This window comes from Oryctolagus cuniculus, chromosome Y (assembly GCF_051225735.1).
Source record: "Oryctolagus cuniculus isolate XC-2025 breed Fujian yellow rabbit chromosome Y, ASM5122573v1, whole genome shotgun sequence".
NCBI classification, from domain to species: domain Eukaryota; kingdom Metazoa; phylum Chordata; class Mammalia; order Lagomorpha; family Leporidae; genus Oryctolagus; species Oryctolagus cuniculus.
This window is the reverse complement of record NC_142889.1, coordinates 13,582,271-13,605,360: the sequence shown is the minus strand read 5'-3', so window position 1 is coordinate 13,605,360 and position 23,090 is coordinate 13,582,271. Positions and strand designations below refer to the sequence as shown.

Genomic DNA, 23,090 nt, shown 5'->3' with positions numbered 1-23,090 from the left:
CCCACACTACTACCAATCCAGCTTCTTGCTAAAGCACACTCTAGAAGGCAGCAAGTGATAGCTCAACAACTTAGGTCTCTGCCACCCAGACTGAGTTCTGGGATCTTCACTTCAGGCTGGCTCAGTCCCAGCTATTGTGAGCATTTGATGAGAGAATCAGTGGATAGAATATCTGTCTTAGTGCCTTTAACACGAATAACACTGATTAAAGTTTTAATAAACTGCTGAACCCAAATGTGGCAGAATGGGACTACTCTGGTCTTCTTCCTGTCCCACAGGGATGGCAGTCAGATAAACTCTATGAAAAACACCTAAATGCCTCAGCAGCTCTTTTCTCAATTGTGCACCATCATTTGTTGTAAGAAAATTTATGCTGCAATATGCAATTTGTCAGTCTCCAAACAAGCATTCTGCACCTAGGACACCATCAACTGTGCTTTTGATATGATCTTGGCATCTTTTCAGTGATGGCTATCAGCTCTCCAGTCCCTGTCTGTTGAGTTACAGATCACTTCCTGTCAGGAACATATGTGCACCAGGTGTGTCTTTCTCACTGAGTCTTTGTCTTGGGTCTTTGAACAGGCTTTGTATTTCCATCTCTATCAAAGGTCATACCTTGGTATGGAGTTCCTTAGTATGGGCAGCAATCTTCCTCTTCCTAACTGACAGTAGATGTGGCCATCGCTTATGTGCTAGGCTAGAACAGTAAGAACCTGAAGTGCAGGCAGCAGTCACCTGGTGCTCTCAGAATCACTATTTCACAGCTACCAAAACTCTTGTTTATGCAATTTAGAGGACCTGAGTCTCAAATAATCCCATTGGATCTGTCATGCTTATAGACTGCTGCTATAAGCACACAACACACATTATAGGGTGTAAGATATCCCTTAAGAAGCTGTAGTGTCTAACTGGGAATGTATGAAGCAGAGGTGGTGTGATGCCCTGGGTGATTCTGTGGATTTTGTTGGCAGTGTTAGCCCAATGTCCAGCAGACAGATTTCTTTTTTTGGGGGGGGGGCGGCAGCACCATGGCTCAATTGGCTAATCCTCCGCCTGTGGCGCCGATACCCCGCATTCCTTTTTTTTTTTTTTTTTTGACAGGCAGAGTGACAGTGAGAGACAGACAGAGAGAAAGGTCTTCCTTTTTGCTGTTGGTTCACCCTCCAATGGCCGCCACGGCCAGCATGCTGCGGCCAGCGCACCGCACTGATCCGATGGCAGGAGCCAGGAGCCAGGTGCTTATCCTGGTCTCCCATGGGGTGCAGGGCCCAAGCACTTGGGCCATCCTCCACTGCACTTCCTGGCCACAGCAGAGAGCTGGCCTGGAAGAGGGGCAACCGGGACAGAATCTGGTGCCCCGACCGGGACTAGAACCCAGTGTGACGGCGCTGTAAGGTGGAAGATTAGCCTAGTGAGCTGCGGCGCCGGCCCAGCAGACAGATTTCTAACTCTCACAGGACAAACAACAGAACCTTTCTGCAGCCTTATTTGCAAGACCGTTCATGTAGAGGATATTAAAGATTCTCCAGTAAAATTGTTAATATAATCAAATACAACAAAGTTTCATAATACAAAATAAGCATAGTAAAAGTAGCTGTCTTTTTATAAACTAAAAATTAACAATAATAAAGGAAATAACAAGAACAACTGAATTTTCAATAGCATCAAAAGGAATAAAATAATTAGGAATAAATTTAACCAATGAAATAAAATATCTAAACACTGAAAACTATAAAGGATTACTGATAGGAATTAAAGATGGCCCAAGAAAATGGAAATATATCCTGTGTTTGTGGATTATAAAATATATGTAAGAAATCAGTATTAGGGCTGGCTTTGTGGTATAGTGGGTAAAGCTGCTGCCTGTGATGCTGACATTCTTATGGGAGCTGGTTCAAAACCAGCTGCTCCATTTCTGATCTAGCTCCCTGCTAAAGCACCTGGGAAAATCAGTGTAGCATGGCCCAAGTCCTTGGGCTCATGCCACCCACGTGGGAGACCCAGAAGAAGCTACTGGCTTTGGCCTGTTTCAACCCCAGCTGTTGCAGCTATTTGGGGAGTGAACTAGTGGATGGAAGATCTCTCTCACTGTATGTAACTATGTCTTTCACACAATTTTTTAAAAAGAGAAAAACTTTCATTAAAAATGAAATCAATATGATCCGAAGTGATCTATAAATTCAACATATTCTTTATAACATTCCAATACTTACTTTTAGCAGAAATTAAAAAAAAAACTATACAGAAAATTCACATGCAATGTCAACAATTCAAATACACAAAGTATTACTGAAAATATGATAAATATCAAAAGCAAAAGTCATCAAAACAATGCATTATTACTGCAAAAACAGATAGACCAAAGGAGCAGACTACAGAGGTTAAGTGTAGGCATTCGGCCCATCATTTAAGATGCTGGCTAAGATGCCTTCACTCCATATTACAGTTCAACGTTTAGCTCTGACTCCTGACTCCAGTTTCTTGTCAATTTGGACTCTAGAAGGCAGTGGTGATGGTACAACTGGCTCCCTGCCAGCCAAATAGGAGGCCATGATTGTGTTTCTGGCTTCTGGCTCTGGTCTCAGTTCTATCCCAGACCTGGTTACTGCAGACATTTGGGGAGTGAACCAAAAGGTAGGAGCTCTATCTCTATGTAGTTCTCAAATATAAACAAAGAAAATGTTACAGATAAATAATTAATGTAATAATTTATGCTAATAAAAGGAAATCAAAATTTGATAACCTCATTGATAGAGGAAAATTTTTGATTAATGCAGTTTATGATTAAAACCCTAAACAAACTAGGAATTGAAGAGAACTTCAAGAAGGGCACCTATGGGAAATCTACAGTAAACTCCTATAAGATGAAAACAAACCACAAATACTCTTAGAAGTTCTACTCAACAGTGTATTAGAGGATTCTGCTAAAGACCTCATAATAAAAAATTCAACTCTCCAAATTAGAAACAAAAGAGCAAACTTGGCTTGTAATGCCTAACACATAATCTTGTATGTGAAATATATCCTAAGGAACTCACTATAGACCCACTCAAAGTAAAATTCAGTAATGTTGCAAAATATAAAAGATTCAAATATCAATCACATTTCTGTTTAGTAGCAATGAACATTCTGAAAATATAATCAATGAGAACATTCAATGTAGCATCACAGAATGAAAATAGCACTAAGGAATTAAAATAAGACCATGGATTTTATACTAAAATTACAAAGTATAATTAAAAAGCATAATAAAATGAAGCAGTGATTTCAGTAACACATTTTAATATTACAAAAGAGGTATGCTTAAAGTTAGTCATTGTGAAAATGCAAATCAAAGCCTCTGGACAATCCAACTTCACAGTCAATAAAATGACTGATTCAGCCATAGGTAAACAAACTTCCAATAAAACTGTGAGACCACTAGGAAAAATAATTTGGCAGTTTCTCAGCATGTTTTACATGGGATTATTGATTGCCTCAGCAGTTTCCTTCCAAGATACATCACTAAAAAATACAAAGCCCACATGCACCCAATACTCACTTCAGCAATATTCATGAAACCCAAATGTGAAAGCAACCCAAATACTGATGTGGAAAAACAACAATATGTATATCTTTTATAATGCTATAGTATTTAGAAATCAAAAATAACTATGAAATGACAGACTACAAAAGTAATGAAACTCAAAAAAGGAAAAAAGAGAGAAAAGAAATAAAAAGCAAAACCACACATACTGTAACACTATATGATTCCAATTATGGGTCAGTCCAGAAAAGATCAATGTCTGGAGACAGAATTTGGATTAAGACCTGTCTGGGACTAATAGTCATGAAGAGGTACTGTAAATAATATGAAACATTTGTGGAATTAATGAAAATGGGCTTATCTTATACTGTGCTTATGATTATATGACTCCCAAAGTAGTACAAAGCATGGAACACACACTGAAAACATGGGACAGTTAGGACTGCACAGACAGGCTTATGAGTTTGGGCTTCACAGAAGAAACTAAAAACCAATAAATATGAGGGGGCTTCAAGTATTTTGTGGAACATGAAATTAAAATATGTTCATTTTATTTCAAAAATATTTGAAAGCATGAATATGAGGGGACTTTAAATTCATGGACAATATTTTGTATGAAAGAACTATACATATGTTTCAAGAAATTTCTGCATCAAAATTAACCCAACATTTAATTCCACATTTCTTGTTTGATAGTGCCCTAATTCTTATTCCATATACACTTTAAGAAATAATTTACTTTTTTCTTACATGAAACAGTTTAAAATATTAATCATTAATTTAAGGTAAAATACTGCCTCCTGATTGCTCCACTTAACATGACAAAATATCAGTCCATGTGTTCTAGATTATGTTTGTATTAATAAACTACTTCCAAAGATCACATTAATTGTGATACTAATTTAAATATTTCAACAACTTGTAACATTATACACTAAGTAAAATGTTGTTTTTTAATTTTTTATTGACAATAATTGTACATATCTATGGAATACAGTATGAGCTTTTAATCCATGTGTATTGATCAAATCAGGGTAAACAACACATTCCCTTCTCAAAATTACAATTCACAATTCTATTTGTTCATAAAATATAAGATTATGGACTATAGTTACTCTAATATGCTATGTAACACTAGGAACTTACTCCTATAATTTAACTCTAATTTGGTACCAATTATTCCATGCAGTTTTTACAAATTCATTAATTAATTAGTGTGGAAGAAAAAGAGATGTGCACAGAGACAGAGAGGAAGAGAACACCCTCATCTATTTGTTCACTTCACGAATGCCCAATAAAGCTATGGCCATGCCAGACCAAGCTGAAGCCAGGAACTCAACCTGGGTCTCTCAGGTGGGTGGCAAGGATTCACTACCTCAACTATCACTCCCCCCCATCCAGGAACACACATTAGCAGGAAGCTGGAAGTGGAAGATGTAACTTTAGCCCAGACACCCCAATATGGGACATGTGCATTCTAAACAAGGTTGTAACACAATGTCCATCCCTCCTGGAAAGTTTTGAATTACCTCCACATCTCTGGCTTGCAGAGAGGGGACACAGCCCCATGAGCCCAACCCCATCACTGCACAGTCTGTTTCTCCCCATCATCCCAAACTCTTCTCATGTCCCTCTCCCTGAATTCTCCCCTTCTGTGGTATCCCAATACAGACAGGGCAGAGCAACAGAGCACAGCAAGATGGGCCTGGGAGATGAGATAGCAAGTGATGGTAAAACTGGACTCTGCCAGTTTCTACCTAATCACTGTTCAGCTCCAGGCACAGCATCAGGGGCACTTGATCAAGTGACAATGGGTTCACTGAGTGTACTCATTGGACATTTTGGGGGCCAGCATTGGAGGCAGGGGCAAATTGGCCATCCACATGCCAGAATCTGAAAGTGAATCATTATATTACACCATGCCTGAAAATCAATCCAAATGGATTGAAGGCTTACACAGAAGATCTCAGAACTTAAAGCTCCTTAAATACTGGGAGCAAATCCATTGGCTTTAGCTTCAGCAATAATTTGGATATGACACAAAACGCATAGGTGACAAAAGCAAAAATAAGGAAGTATGATTGCAAAAAAAAAATGAGGGGCGGAGCCAAGATGGCGGAATAGTGAGGGCGCGCACCGATAGTCCGGGAAAATTTAGTTTAATAAAAGGGGAGTTACGGTAGCCGCAGAAAATAGAACCAAACAAAAATTGCAGGGGAAACCCTTCTGAATGGAGCAGGCGTGAATCTGACGACCTACTGGGAGAACAAGGTCGCCCACCCCACGGAAGCAAAGTCACAGGACCCAGCCGCAGAAGCCCCAGGGTCTGCGCGACAGTGCTCCAAGGAGAGTGCACGCCACACAGAAAACAGCGGGGAGACTTGAGACGCTCAGGGCTCCGAGTCCACACATCGGCGCTGGAAGGGGAGGTGAGCACAATAACCCGAGACATTGGTGGGGAAACGGGGGTCAGAATCTAGAGGGGGGCCGGAAAGTGCAGCAAACTCACTACCGGAAAGAAGGAAAAAAAAAAGCTTCGGGGTTTCTCTTCCCCCTAACCTTGCAAAGGTTACAAGCCTGCAAGACTTGAAGAATTCCCAAGAGACAAAGAGCAGGCCTCCTCTTTGGATTTACATATCAGTGGGGGAGAGTTAAGGAACTGAGTCACTACAATTCAGTAGCCTAGGCAACCCAGTGGGAGTCCAGAGGAGCCAAAGACTGGAAGCTAAATACCATCAATTCTGCACAGCCCTGCCCTGCAGTGTTACTTACCCCCTGAATAAATAAAATAAATAAATAAATAAAAAGAGAGAGATTTACCACGCATAACCTGAGGGTGTCACCTTTGCACACCCTTAACCTGGAAGAACCAGGCAGAGCTCTCAGGCCCCACCCATCTCAAGCCTCCAAGGCTCCTCCAACAGCAGGCAGTCCACTTAACACGGACACAGTATAAAAAAAAAAAAAAGAAAAAAAAAGCGCACAGTGACGCAAGAAGAATTAACTATGCCGAGTAACAAACACAGAAATAGAGGGAGCAAGATCAACGATGACACTATGATGCCTCCAAATAAGCAAAACACCCCAAGCCAAGAGTATGAAGATGATGAGATAGAAGAAATGCAAGATACGGATTTCAAAAAATTTATGATAAGAACATTTAGAAGTTTTCAAAAGCAAATCCTTGAACTACAGAAATCCTTAATGGACAAGATTGAAAATCTCTCTCGTGAAAATGAAATTTTAAGGAAGAGTCAAAATGAAACTCAGAAACTAGTAGAACAGGAAAGTGTAATAGTCAAGAGAAATCAAAATGAAATGAAGAGCTCAATAGATCAAATGACAAACACATTAGAAAGCCTTAAAAACAGAATGGGTGAAGCAGAAGAGAGAATATCGGACTTAGAAGATAGAGCACAGGAAAACATACAGTCAAACCAAAGAAAAGAAGAGGAAATTAGAAACCTGAAAAATATTGTTGGGAATCTACAGGATACTATTAAAAAAACCAACATTCGGGTTCTAGGAGTTCCTGAAGGCATGGAGAGAGAGAAAGGATTGGAAGGCCTTTTTAGTGAGATACTAGCAGAGAACTTTCCAGGTTTGGAGAAGGACAAAGATATCCTAGTACAGGAAGCTCATAGAACCCCCAATAAACATGACCAAAAGAGATCCTCACCACGACACGTGGTAATTAAACTTACCACAGTGAAACATAAAGAAAAGATCCTAAAATGTGCAAGAGAGAAACGTCAGATTACTCTCAGAGGATCTCCGATCAGACTCACAGCTGACTTCTCATCAGAAACCCTACAAGCTAGGAGGGAATGGCGAGACATAGCACAGGTGCTAAGAGAGAAAAATTGCCAGCCCAGAATCTTATATCCTGCCAAGCTCTCATTTGTGAATGAAGGTGAAATAAAGACCTTTCATAGCAAACAGAAATTGAAAGACTTTGTGGCCACTCGTCCGGCCCTGCAAAAGATACTTAAAGATGTGCTGCACTCAGAAACACAGAAACACGGCCATCAATATGAAAGAAGGGAAAGGAAGAACACCTACCAGTAAAAGAGCATGGGAAGCTCAAAGCATATACTAGAAAATATTTCCGGGAAAATGGCAGGGCAAAGTCACTACGTATCAATTGTCACATTGAACATTAATGGTCTGAATTCTTCAGTTAAAAGACACCGTTTAGCTGACTGGCTCACAGAACACAACCCAACTATTTGTTGCCTACAAGAAACACATCTCTCTAACAAAGAGGCATGCAGACTGAAAGTGAAAGGTTGGAAAAAGATATTCCATGCCAACAAAAACCAAAAAAAAGCAGGTGTAGCCATATTAATATCAGACAAAATAAACTTTAATACAAAAACTGTTAAGAGAGACAAAGAGGGACACTATATAATGATTAAGGGTTCAATTCAACAGGAAGATGTAACTATTATAAATGTATATGCACCTAATTACAGGGCACCGGTCTATTTAAAAGATATGTTAAGGGACTTAAAGGGAGATTTAGATTCCAATACAATAGTACTGGGGGACTTCAATACTCCACTCTCAGAAATAGACAGATCATCCGGACAGAAGATCAACAAGGAAACAGCAGATTTAATTGACACTATTGCCCAAATGGATCTAACAGATATCTACAGAACTTTCAACCCTACATCTACAGACTTCACATTCTTCTCAGCAGCGCATGGAACCTTCTCTAGGATTGATCACATACTAGGACATAAAGCAAATCTCAGCAAATTTAAAAGAATTAGAATCATACCATGCAGCTTCTCAGACCACAGCGGGATGAAGCTGGAAATTAGCAACTCAGGAAACCCCAGAAAGTATGCAAACACATGGAGACTGAACAACATGCTCCTGAATGAACACTGGGTCATTCAAGAAATCAAAAGAGAAATCAAAAACTTTCTGGAAGTAAATGAAGACAACAACACAACATATCAAAACTTATGGGATACAGCAAAAGCAGTATTGAGAGGCAAATTTATAGCAATAGGTGCCTATATCAAGAAATTGGAAAGGTACCAAATAAATGAGCTTTCAGCGCACCTCAAGGACCTAGAAAAACTGCAGCAAACCAAACCCAAATCTAGTAGGAGAAGAGAAATAATTAAAACCAGAGAAGAAATTAACAGGATTGAATCCAAAAAAACATTACAAAAAATCAGCCAAGCGAGAAGCTGGTTTTTTGAAAAAATAAACAAAATTGACACCCCATTGGCCCAACTAACTAAAAAAAGAAGAGAAAAGACCCAAATCAATAAAATCAGAGATGAAAAAGGAAACGTAACAACAGACACCACAGAAATAAAAAGAATCATCAGAAATTACTACAAGGACCTGTATGCCAGCAAACAGGAAAACCTATCAGAAATGGATAGATTCCTGGACACAGGCAATCTACCAAAATTGAACCAGGAAGACATCGAAAACCTAAATAGACCCATAACTGAAACAGAAATTGAAACAGTAATAAAGGCCCTCCCAACAAAGAAAAGCCCAGGACCAGATGGATTCACTGCTGAATTCTACCAGACATTTAAAGAAGAACTAATCCCATTTCTTCTCAAACTATTCAGAACAATCGAAGAAGAGGGAATCCTCCCAAATTCTTTCTATGAAGCCAGCATCACCTTAATCCCTAAGCCAGAGAAAGATGCAGCACTGAAAGAAAATTACAGACCAATATCCCTGATGAACATAGATGCAAAAATCCTCAATAAAATTCTGGCCAACAGAATACAACAACACATCAGGAAAATCATCCACCCAGACCAAGTGGGATTCATCCCTGGTATGCAGGGATGGTTCAACATTCGCAAATCAATCAATGTGATTCACCACATTAACAGACTGCAGAAGAAAAACCATATGATTATCTCAATTGATGCAGAGAAAGCATTTGATAAAATTCAACACCCTTTCATGATGAAAACTCTAAGCAAATTGGGTATAGAAGGAACATTCCTCAATATAATCAAAGCAATTTATAAAAAACCCACAGCCAGCATCCTATTGAATGGGGAAAAGTTGGAAGCATTTCCACTGAAATCTGGCACCAGGCAGGGATGCCCACTCTCACCACTGCTATTTAACATAGTTCTGGAAGTTTTAGCCAGAGCCATCAGACAAGAAAAAGAAATCAAAGGAATACAAATCAAGAAGGAAGAAGTCAAACTATCCCTCTTTGCAGACGATATGATTCTGTACTTAGAGGATCCAAAGAACTCTACTAAGAGACTATTGGAACTCATAGAGGAGTTTGGCAAAGTGGCAGGATATAAAATCAATGCACAAAAATCAACAGCCTTTGTATACACAAGTAATGCCATGACTGAGAAAGAACTGCTAAGATCAATCCCATTCACAATAGCTACAAAAACAATCAAATACCTTGGAATAAACTTAACCAAGGACGTTAAAGATCTCTACGATGAAAATTACAAAACCTTAAAGAAAGAAATAGAAGAGGATACCAAAAAATGGAAAAATCTTCCATGCTCATGGATTGGAAGAATCAACATCATCAAAATGTCCATTCTCCCAAAAGCAATTTATACATTCAATGCAATCCCAATCAAGATACCAAAGACATTCTTCACAGATCTAGAAAAAATGATGCTGAAATTCATATGGAGGCACAAGAGACCTCGAATAGCTAAAGCAATCTTGTACAACAAAAACAAAGCCGGAGGCATCACAATACCAGACTTCAGGACATACTACAGGGCAGTTGTAATCAAAACAGCATGGTACTGGTACAGAAACAGATGGATAGACCAATGGAACAGAATTGAAACACCAGAAATCAACCCAAACATCTACAGCCAACTTATATTTGATCAAGGATCTAAAACTAATTCCTGGAGCAAGGACAGTCTATTCAATAAATGGTGCTGGGAAAACTGGATTTCCACGTGCAGAAGCATGAAGCAAGACCCCTACCTTACACCTTACACAAAAATCCACTCAACGTGGATTAAAGACCTAAATCTACGTCCTGACACCATTAAGTTATTAGAGAACATTGGAGAAACCCTTCAAGATATTGGCACAGGCAAAGAATTTCTGGAAAAGACCCGGGAGGCACAGACAGTCAAAGCCAAAATCAACTATTGGGATTGCATCAAATTGAGAAGTTTCTTTACTGCAAAAGAAAAAGTCAGGAGAGTGAAGAGACAACCGACAGAATGGGAAAAAATATTTGCAAACTATACAACAGATAAAGGGTTAATAACCAGAATCTACAAAGAGATCAATAAACTCCACAAAAACAAAACCAACAACCCACTTAAGAGATGGGCCAAGGACTTCAATAGACATTTTTCAAAAGAGGAAATCCAAATGGCCAACAGGCACATGAAAAAATGTTCAAGGTCACTAGCAATCAGGGAAATGCAAATCAAAACCACAATGAGGTTTCACCTCACCCCGGTTAGAATGGCTCACATACAGAAATCTACCAACAACAGATGCTGGCGAGGATGTGGGGGAAAAGGGACACTAACCCACTGTTGGTGGGAATGCAAACTGGTTAAGCCACTATGGAAATCAGTCTGGAGATTCCTCAGAAACCTGAATATAACCCTTCCTTTCGACCCAGCCATCCCACTCCTTGGAATTTACCCAAAGGAATTTAAATTGGCAAACAAAAAAGCGGTCTGCACCCTAATGTTTATTGCAGCACAATTCACAATAGCCAAGACCTGGAACCAACCTAAATGCCCATCAATGGTAGACTGGATAAAGAAATTATGGGATATGTATTCTTTAGAATACTATACCGCAGTAAGAAACAACGAAATCCAGTCATTTGCAACAAAATGGAGGAATCTGGAACACATCATGCTGAGTGAAGTAAGCCAGTCCCAAAGGGACAAATACCATATGTTCTCCCTGATCGGTGACAACTGACTGAACACCAAAAAGGAAACCTCCTGAAGTGAAATGGACACTATGAGAAATGGTGACTTGATCAGCATAGCCCTGACTGCTAATGGACAACTTAATACATTATCCCTCATAGTATTTTTTTTTGTCTGTTCTACTTAATATGACTGGTTTAATTCTGTAATTAATACACAGTTATTCTTAAGTGTTGAAAATTAACTGAAATGTGATCCCTGTTAAACATAAAAGTGGGAATAGGAGAGGGAAGAGATGTATAATTTGGGACATGCTCGGGCTGACTTGCCCCAATTGGTAGAGTTGGAAACATACTAGGGTATTCCAATTCAATCCCATCAAGGTGGCATGTGCCAATGCCATCTCACTATTCCAAGTGATCAATTTCAGTTCACAGTTGGTCATAATGAAAGGACTAAGAGTCAAAGGGAGCACATAAACAAGTCTAGTATCTGCTAACACTAACCGATAGAATAAATAAAGGGGAGAGTGATCCAACATGGGAAGTGAGATACTCAGCAGACTCATAGAATGGCAGATGTCCTAAATAGCACTCTGGCCTCAGAATCAGCCCTAAAGGCACTCGGATCTGGCTGAAAAGCCCATGAGAGTATTTCAGGCAAGGAAAGCCAAGACACTCTGGCAAAAAGATCTCTGTGAGTGAGATCCCAGTGGAAAGAACAGGTCTTCAAAGAGGGAGGTGCCTTTCTCTGAAGGGAGGAGAGAACCTCCACTTTGACTATGACCTTGTCTAAACAAGATAAGAGTCAGAGAACTCAAGGGGCTTCCATAGCCTTGGAAACTCATGACTGGTGCATAGGGAGATTACTGATACCATAAACAGGAGTGTCAATTTGTAAAGTCAACAACAGGAGTCACTGTGCACTTACTCCTCATGTAGGATCTCTGTCCTTAATGTGCTGTACACTGAGGCTTAATGCTATAACGAGTACTCAAACAGTATATTTCACTTTGTGTTTCTATGGGGGTGCAAACTGTTGAAATCTTTACTTAATGTACACTAAACTGATCTTCTGTTAAAAAAAAAAAAAAGAAAAGAAACTATCAATTCCCAACTTGACTCTCACTGGGATTAAACATGACAATAGGTCTGATCTGATTTCATCATCATTTAAAAAAAATCATCTATTATTTTTTACTTTATGTTTCTGTGTGGGAACAAACTGTTGAAATCCTTACTTAAGGTATACTAAGCTGATCTTCTGTATACTAAGATAATCGAAAATGAATCTTGATGTGAATGGAAGGGGAGAGGGAGTGGGAAAGGGGAGAGTGGTGGGTGGGAGGGACGGTATGGGGGGGAAAGCCATTGTAACCCATGAGACGTACTTTGGAAATTTATATTCATTAAATAAAAGATAAAAAAAAAAGAAGAAAATGGAATACTTTCATTTTCATTTGGAAAATATTATATTCAGTGAAGGAAGTCAGTCTCAGAAAGACAAATACTAAATGAACTACCTGATCTGTGGTAACTAAAGTATGCCTCAAAGGTAATCTATAGAAATGCAAGTGACACTTTGAGATGTAATGACATTGAACAGCCCTTGTCTCCACTGTTGAGGAACAGTGTTGTTGTTGTTGTTGTTGTTTTCATGCTATTTGTTTAACTCTTTATTTAGTGTAGGGTTAATCTTTTGTGTTTAAAGTTAATAGAAAATATATCTTAGATAAATCTTAGCAAAAAATAAGGTTGGGAATAGGAGGGGGAAGAGGAAGAAGGGTGGGGGGGTGCAGGTGAGAGGGAGGCCAGGATCACTATGTTCCTAAATTTGTATTTACAAAATGCTTGAAGGTTTTATATCTTAAATAAAAGGTTTATAGGTTTAAAACAAAGCTGAAGATGTCACCAGATCTGTGGCATAGCAGAGAAAAATAAAAACCTGCCCCGTAAAGTGCTGGCATCCCACGTGCACACTGATTTGAGTGCCGGCTCCTCCACTTCCCATCCAGTTCTCTGCTATGGCCTGGAAGGGCAGTAGAAGATGGCCCAAGAGCTTGGGAGACCCAAAAGAAACTCCTGACTTGTGGGTACAGATCAGCCCAGCTCTGGCCATTGCAGCCATCTGGAGAGTGAACCAGAAAATGGAAGATGTCTCTTGCTGTCTGTCTGCTTCTGTCTCTCTGTAACTCTCCTTCAAATAAATAAATATTTTTAAAAACTGAAGAAAGATTCTGCATACTAACAGAAAAAATTAAGAAAGAAATAAATGAGAGAAAATCTTGGCAGATGATAGTAAGAGTAATGTAATAATATAAAGAACATACATATTGCAAAAGCAAATACTGTAATAAAAATGGACAAAGTATTTGATCAGATTTTCCAATCAACGTATGCAAGCAATGATATGAAAAATGGCTCAGCAATGCTAATAAAAACCATAATGCCTACTACCTCACATAGGCTAAAAAGATATTATCAAAAAGTAAAATAAAATCAAAAGTGTCAAATGCTGAATCAGATGTGGAGAAAAGCAAATTCTGAAATTTTTCACAATTTGGATCCAAAAGTACCGATGTGGACATTACACTATTTGGAATATCACAGAGAATGATAAATACCACATACTCTCATGTATATGTGGAATATAATAAAGTCAAATGAAAGACGGAACAGAATGGTGGTTACCATGAGCCTGAGAGTAGAGGAAATGGAAAGATGTTACTGGAACAATACACATTTACAATTATGGGATCAATTAACTCCTTGAGATATAATATAAAACACAATAATGAGATGAATACAGCATTAGATATAACTTATTAAAAACTTAAGTACTCTTTTAAGAATGATGTAAGTTGATGGATATGAAAGTTGGATTGTCCTAATAATTTCATGATATATATGCACATGGGGACTCCAAATGTTTTGTGAAAATAGGTTTAAAAATAATGTTAATTTTCCATATACTTTTGAAATTCCAGTAATGTATCAAAATATCAGGTTGCACGCCTTCAGTAAAAACCAATTTTGTCAATTGTACTCAAATAATCTTGAAAAATTACCTTGTTAAAATACAAATTAAAAATAACTTAGGAATCTAAGTTTTACTTTATCTTTGGGACTGAGAAGGTAATCATGGAACAGAAATCTTTTTTAAAACACTCATAAATGTAACCGAAGTTTCTATTTTGAAAGTTCAAACACAGATGACAGCCTGTTAAGGGAATGTGTGCGTGATAAAATGACATTCAAGTATCAAACACAGTGTCCCCCTGCCCCACTAAAACCTGGACCAAAAGCCTTGAACCACACAGCTTTCATTTTAACTTGTCTAGTCTCAAACACTGATATCAGACTCCCAGAAAGAGCTATGCTGAGAGGTCAGAGTTTGCGAAATGAGACCCTGCCTCTGACATAGTCAGAGTAGGGTCAGCCCTGGGATGAGAAGGGGAACCGAGGACCCCATAGAGGACAGTTGCTCGCCTGCATGCACCCTCCCACCCCCAGCACGGGTTCTCCCAAACGACCATTCACCCCCACTGCACAATCGGGGAAGATGGGCGACTGCTGCCACACAGCTGCCCAGAGATGGTTCCGGGCTGACAAGTCTCTGTGAGGAAGCGACAGGAAGCCCGGAGTCCCAGGTGCCAGTCCAGGCCTACACCGTGGAGCAGCGGGGGGCGAAGGAAGTGAGGTGCCAGCAGTGACATGAGGCCCAGGGACAACCTCCGGAGCCCTGCGAGTCCTGCCAGGCAGAACGTCAACTTCTGCCAACTCCCCCCTACCCCTCCGCGCACTCCCTGTCCCACACACTCACCTCTGCCAGGCGTCCTGCGTGAAGGAAGATCAGAAAACAACGAACGGACGCTCCCCACCTTCTCAGGTTCCCATCCGTGAAAACTCCTCCTGGACCTCTCTCCACTGCAAAACCAGAAGACTACTGTGGCGTCAAGATCCCGCGTGATTATGTATTGTTTACGCAAGCGCCCCTGATTGGACAGTTTGTGTAGCCGAGGGCAAGCACAAAGTAATACAGAACGGAGCCAATCAGCACCCTCCACAGCGCAGACGTGTATCTTCAGGGATCACAGGGGAGAAAAGCAGGGGCCGGTCCCGGGTTAGTTCTGACAGAGTCCTCACATCACCTGCCAAGCAGCAGGAGGGGTTTTCACCTCCCGGTCCTGCCACCTGCTGGCCCCTCCTGCCTCCCTGGTCCCTGTTCCTGAGAGGATCCTGCCTGGGGGTTGCAGCAGCCTACTTCATTCAGGTCAGTTACAATTTAGAGGCAGTTTATTGCCTTCCAAGCCTTTGTTTTTCTTTTCATTCATTTTTTAATTTAATTTTAAGAATACTTAAAGATATTTAATACTTTCATCCTTTTTTTCCATTTCTCTTGCAGACTTTTTTCTAGTCTACCTATTGTCCTTTAATATTATTTTGTATTCCTTGCTGTACTTAGTAATCCAGTGGATTTTATATATTTTATGTATTATTTATATATTGATTTCTCCAGTAATTTCATTTATCCCTTGTATGTTTTTAGACTTCATCTCTGTATAAAAGCAGCATCCAATATAGTAACATTTTGTTACTTAGAAGTTGATTTTTGCACCTTATAGCTTCTTTTTACTGTTTTATTTCCCTGACTACTCCTGCAATAGAAAGCTGAAGAGAGATAGTACAGGTATCATGGTCTAGGTTTACTCCCAGGAGGGGAATAATACAGTGATCCTATACTAGTTGCACTGTTTTTGTAAGTTCCTTTCAATCTTGATCACAGTAATGAACTCACTGGCTTTTATTATTTCAATGTTCTGCTAGCAGTTCTTAATTTTTTTACTAGATGCTGAACCTTATTAAATGCTTTACAATATGTAACCTACATGATGATGTGGTTTTTCTTCCTGTAATTTTACCTACCTGGATGACTTGTCCGAGAACTTTAACGACTGTTTCATTTTTATTATATCTTGCTTGCTATTGATGTTTTCTTATGTGGTTTAATTTACTGCATTATTACTTTGCTTTGGATACCTATAGCTCAGTTTATGAATGGATGCTTTTAAAAAACTTATTTTTTATTTCATAGCCTGGTCCACTTGCTTCATCATCAAAGAAACATTGATTTTCCAAAGGAAATTTAAAAATGTTCTCTGCTTATTTTTACTTTGGGTAGGTCTGGGAAATGTAGATCTGTTTTTTTCTACCTTAAAACTCTGGAGCATTCTGTAAATCTGGACCTGAAATTTTTACTGTGTGACTTTTTTCTTGGTTGGTTGTTTGGGATTTTCAAAATGTGATTCAACTTACTTAGGAGCTTTCCTGTTTTATGGTTTTTTTTAACTTTTATTTAATGAATATAAATTCCCAAAGTACAGCTTATGGATTACAATGACCTCCCTCCGCCCATAACTTCCCTCCCACCCACAACCCTCCTCTCTCTTGCTCCCTCTCCCCTTCCATTCGCATCAAGATTCATTTTCAATTCTCTTTATATACAGAAGATCAGTTTAGCATGTATTAAGTAAAGCTTTCAACAGTTTGCACCCACACAGAAACACAAAGTGAAAAATACTGTTTGAGTACTAGTTATAGCATTAAGTCACAATGTACAGCACATTAAGGACAGAGATCCTACATGAGGAGTAAGTGCACAGTGACTCCTGTTGTTGACTTAACAATTTGACACTCTTATTTATGGTGTCAGTAATCACCCTATATTGTTTTATGTTACACTTGTGTTTTGGAAATTCAATTTTCAAAACATGGTGTATTTTTTTAGAGATTTATATATTTGAAATATAAAGTTAAAGAGAGAAGTAGAGAGAGAGAGTGAGAGGGAGGGAGAGAGAAAGAGAGAGAGAGAGAGAGAGGGAGAGAGAGAGAGAGGTCTTCCATCTGCTGGTTCATTCTCCAGATGGCCACAATGGCCAGAGCTGTGCGGATCTGAAGCCAGGAGCCAGGAGCTTCTTCTCGGTCTCCCATGCAGGTGCAGTGGTCAAAGAACTTGGGTCATTTCCCATTTTCTACTGCTTTCCCAGGCCATAGCAGAGAGATTGATGGGAAGAGGAGCAGCAGCCAGGACTCCAACTGCCACCCATATGGGATGCCAGTGTTTCAGGCCAGGGCTATAACCTCTATGAAAGGATGATTCTGTATAATTACTGAAATTGGTTATTTGTGTTACTTTTCCCTTTGTCTCCCTAATTCCCTTTATTAATGGTTTATTAACTTTATTAACATTTTTCTTTAAAAATCATTGGATCCTTTTTTATGTGTGGTATTTTTAATGGTATTTGATAGATGTCTACTTTTACTTTTTCTTTCCTTCATTCAATATTCTTCTAATTTTCTTTTAAATTCTTGACAAGGAAGCTATAATGATTGCTTTTCAGTGTTTTATTCTGACATAATCATCTAAAACTATAAATTATCTCCAAGCAATGGTTTATTTGTATCCACTTTATTACATTTCATGTCTACAAACCCTATATGTGCATGCCCTGTCTGACTCCCAGTGTCTCCACCCACATGTGCCTGCAACCATCACAGGCTATGCATGTCTCCATTTTTGTTCCTGAAGTCCATCTATTCTGATTGGTGAATTAGTGCCTCAACCATCAGAGACCCATTCTTTACACTTATATGCTCAGGTAGTCACAGCCCATCAACTACCCTTTCCATGTCTACAAAAGGACTGTAGCCCCTCAAAATGTATCACATCCTCATTGAGCCATGTCTCTCCTGTTTTCTTTTAGAGAAGCAAGTAAACTTTCCCGGACCTTCAAAGGTAGACACTTCCATATTTACTACTGACTAATTCTGCATTATCAGCCTATAAAGCACTCTTTCATAACAAATATAATTGCTCTGATTTTCAGTTTTCTGGATTATTTTGTTTGTTTTAGTTTGTTTTTTAGTTTATGGGGCTGCCTGTTAATTGCTAACTTGTGTTGAAAATGAAGTTCATATATCTGAATTTTCTATAATTCATTCTACATTCTGGAGTGGGCTGAATGTCAAAAACTCTGACCTCATAGAGCATATTTCAAGAAGGTAGTACAAAATAAAACTTTGTGTAAAAATAGTTCATGTTTTTAAAGAGCTCTGGAGAAAAAAATAAAATGTTGTAATGTGACAGGTCCTAGTACAGGGTTAAATGTTAGTTTAGCTTTAGTAGTTTGAAAGACATAACTAATTGGTAATGTTTAATATTAAAGCATAATAATAGGGTAACTTTAAGGAAACTAGGAAAAGAACATTTAAGTTCAATAGACAAAGTTGAAGATCTTAATTAACAGAAGAAAAATGTGCATGTATAATCAAAAGATAGAAGATGATTGAGCTGGGACATGAATAAAATGTGAAACATGGTGACTATGGTTAATAAAAATGTATTGTATTCTCTAAAGTTGTTGAAAAAAATAGATTTAAGGACTACTACCTCTTAAAAATGTGCAAGATGATATATGTGTTAATTCACTGTTTGGTCATTCTACAATGTGTACATCTTTCAGAACAATGCAGACAATGATGTTTCAAATAGTTCATGCAAAATGGAATTAAGAGATTATTTTTGTTGAAAAAGACTTGAATCTATGTATAGATTTTTATAATAAACATGTCCTATTACTTTTTAAAGAGCACATATATACATAGATTTCAAAATTTCTTCCACTAAAATAAATTTAGCTTAAATTCTATTTCCCTCAAACTTTTGAAATACCCATTGTTCATAATTAATTAATATATAATGAATATATTTTTGTTTTTAATTAAAATGCAATTTTTGCTTTTTCAAATGAATAAATAATTAATAAAAATAAAATGAGATTCTATTGGTGGATTTGAAGCATGGAGAGCTTTTTTGTCTTTGGTGTTTTTTTGAGATCACATAGTTGGTTGAGACTGGACAGTAGGGTAAGGTCCCATTAGGAAACTAATCTTGTTTGGTGCACCATCTGGGACATACCTAATCCTATGCTGATGGAGATTTGAATGTTGGCCTCCATTTTTGTTTCTATTTATTTGTTGATTTATTGCTATTACAAGTAAACCTGTAAGGAACATCATCTGCGTATGTTTTTGTGTTTTTTTTTTTTGTTTCCTTAGCATAAATTCCTGAAATGAAATTACTAGGTCAAAGAGCACAAACAGTCTAATCTTCCCTCACACAAGGCATCCTATTCTTAGAGTCATGGTGCTTGAGCTGTGGCTCAAAAGGTCGAGTTGTAGTCATTGTTATGGAAGCAGTGATCCTGCCTTCCTCTGCTTTGATTAGGAATCATAGCTTGAGCATTACTAATAGCCTCAGCTGACAAAGGAAGTTTTTCTGTGCAGTAGAATGTTACTACAGTAATGTAGGAGTTGATTTAACAATTGACACTCTTAAATCAACAACAGGAGGCACTCTGCACTTGCTCCCCATGTAGAAACCCTGTCCTTAATGTGTTTTTCTATGAGAATTAATAGTAAAACTAGTCTTCAAACAGTAATTTATACTTTGTGTGTCTGTGTGGGTGCAAAATGCTGAAATCTTCACTTGGTATAGAGTTGATCTTCTGTATATAAAGATAATTAAAGATGAATCTTAATGAAGAATTAGATGAGAGAGGAAGTGGAAATGGGATGGTTTGCAGGTGGGAGGGTGATTATGGGGGAAAGAACTGCTATAATCCAAAAGTAGTACTTTTGAAATTTATATTTATTAAATAAAAGTTTTCTATTAAAAATAATATAAAGTCAACTTAGAATTATGAGAGGCATTTTGTGAAGCCTAAAGATAGGACTAGAAAAGAATCAGTGTAATAACCTGGGAAGTTGGTTAAATGGTTGTTGAGAGTGGAAATTTATATGATAGCCAAGCAACCTCACACACTTGGTAGCAAGAAGGAAAAAACCACAATGATACAACATAGATAGCAGTTTGTCATTTTATTAGTTAATTTGAGAAGCTTTTATGCGTCTTTTGAGTAAGGCAGTCAGAGTTAGAAAGATGGAACATTTAGTTGAATTTGAATTTCAGTTAAACAACATATATATTAGTATAATTATGTTCCACACAATATTAGGGTGTCCTGGACTTTATATAGCAAACCACCCCTGCAGCAACACAATATGTGATACACATAGTGCACAAACACACTGCCTTCCACTCAAGCATGTTTACCTAGAACCTATAAAGATTTAGCTTTAAAACTTTCTTCCTTTTGAAGGATATTTTGTAGATAAAATGAAATATTCAAGGATAATCTAAGAGAAAGCAGACTAAAAAGTAAGCTGAGGTGGCATTGGGTACAGCTGGCCATTGTCTCCTGCAATTCAGTGACGTAGGGGCCTTCATTTTGCCATAGTGGGTAAAGCTACAACCAGCAATTCCTGCCCCCCATATAGGTGCCAGTTTATGTTCTGGTGGCTTTGTTTCTAATCCATCTCCATGGTAATGACCTGGAAAAGCAGCAGAAAATGACCTGAGTGTGTGGGTCACCACCACCCATGTGGGAGACATGGATGAAGCTCCTGGTTTTGGCCTGACCCACCTTGGACATTGCAAGGAGTGAACCCACACTTTCAGGGTCTTTCTGTATCTCTCCCTGTAACTCTGACCTTCAGCTAAATAAGTATATCTAAAAAAATCAGTGAAATGTTAATAGGAATGTTGACTTGGTTTCTTCCCAGGACATTCCTGTTATGTGGGAAAGTTGAAGTAAGCATTGCTCATTAAATGGGATAGGACTTCATTGTCTAATAAAAATAAATACCATTAACTCATGAATTCAGGTTACCATGCTACACAAAGAATGTTTTAATATTGGGAAAAAAGTCATACTATATCTGCATAATGAATCTGAGATGATATGATTAGAAATCATGGAAAATATGTATTTTAGAAAAACTGCGTGTCATGGTTGTCACAGAGAAAAAGAAGAACATTCGTGCTCCTCCTCCCAGTGCTCAGGCTGCAGTGGCTACAGCAATGGGGTCAAGAACTCTGACCTTTCACTGACAAAAACAATAACAGTTTCTTCCTTCCCCACAACCCCTGTGGCACCCCCAGGCTCTTGCCATCTACCTACTCAGGGGGCCCAGTCTCACTGTGCCCTGCCCTCCTCTTTGGGGGTTGCCCACCGCCAACATGAGACCTGCTTCCAGGCCACTTTGGTTTCAAATCCTGAGGTTCTCGAATGATCTTGCTTCTCCTTGGCTACAAATATGGAGGGGCTGGTTCATTACAGAATGGGGACCCACAAGTGGTTGAATTACCACCTACAAAGACCTCTCTACCAGAATCTCTAAGGGATGGCCAGCCTCTCCCTGTGCTTTCAGATCATTACACCAACCTGGTTCCTGGCAGGATCCAGGTCGTCATGGGTTCTGCTTCTGTGGAGCAATTTCTGGGCAGGATGGACCTACAGCAGCTCCAGGTGGTGGAGTACTGTACAGTCTGTGGTGACAAAGCCTCTGGCCATCACTATGTGGCTGTCAGTTGTGAAGGTTGCAAAGGTTTCTTTAAAAGGACCATGCAAAAAAAAATTTCTAGAGCAACCAAGACTTCATCATCAGCAAACATCACTACAATCACTGTCAGTTTTGCCAGCTGAAAAAATGCTTGGCTATGAGCATTAAAATAGAATCTGTACAGAGTAAACAGATGTCCTTTGATAGCAGTGGGAGAAACTGAGCAATTGTGCTGCTTCACCTGAGAAAATCTATATCCAGAAGGACCTGAGAAGTCCTTTGATATCCACAAGACATAGAAGGTGCAGGGATGCTTGTGAATGTCTAGCAGCCCAGGATGGCACAATTCTCTTTACTCCAAGGCAGAAACAAGCCAGGGAGCTTAGGCACACTGGCAAACGTAGTGACCTCCTTGTCAACCTAAGTGAATCCTTGAACAATGGTTACACTTCAGAAATCCAGCTAGACGACCAGTCTGCAAGTGAGATTGCAGGGCATTTGATACCTTAGCTAAAGCACTTAATACCACAGACAGCTCCTGGCCACCAAGCCTGATCAAACAGATGGACACCAGTGGAGGAGGGAGCATCCATGTCACCAGACAAGACCAGTAAGCACCTGCCATTGAGGTTGAAGGCCCTCTCCTTTCAGACACACACTTCATGTTTAAGCTGACAATGCCCAGCCTGATGCCGAAGCACCTCAATGTGCAGTATATCTGCAAGTCTGTGTCCTTCCTGTTCTTCCTCTCCATGCACTGGGCCAGTTCAGTCCAAGCCTTTCAGGCACTTGGGCAGGACTGCCCTCTTCACTTCCTCAAGGGTCTGTTGGCCACATGCAGACACAGAGCCTCAAACCTGTCAATACTGTGGCTGTCTTGTTCCCTAACATTTTCTCCACTGTTTTTATTTTGTAAATAATACACAGTGAACATCAGGGATTTATGAATATTAGAGAGTAGTCACCAAATTATTTTAAGAAATATACAAAGAACATTTATGGTAGCACCCTATAAAGTAAGAGTCCCCAGACTTATCTGATGTAAGCCTTTAGTAAAATTATAATCAGGTTTGTGAACACTGATTCATTGATAGCATCCACATGAATTTTAGCCAATTCATAATTACATTTTGTCAAATTTACAATCCCTTGCATATTTTGAACACTCCACCTTCCAGAGATGTACTGATTAATCATGGACAGATTATA

The 23,090-nt window shown here is 38.9% G+C and overlaps 1 pseudogene; it reads left to right on the top strand.

Annotated features, from left to right (window-relative positions):
- The first annotated feature begins 21,607 nt into the window (after positions 1–21,607).
- On the top strand, positions 21,608–22,801 carry LOC149119251 (nuclear receptor subfamily 2 group C member 2 pseudogene; annotated as a pseudogene).
- Positions 22,802–23,090: the final 289 nt, after the last annotated feature.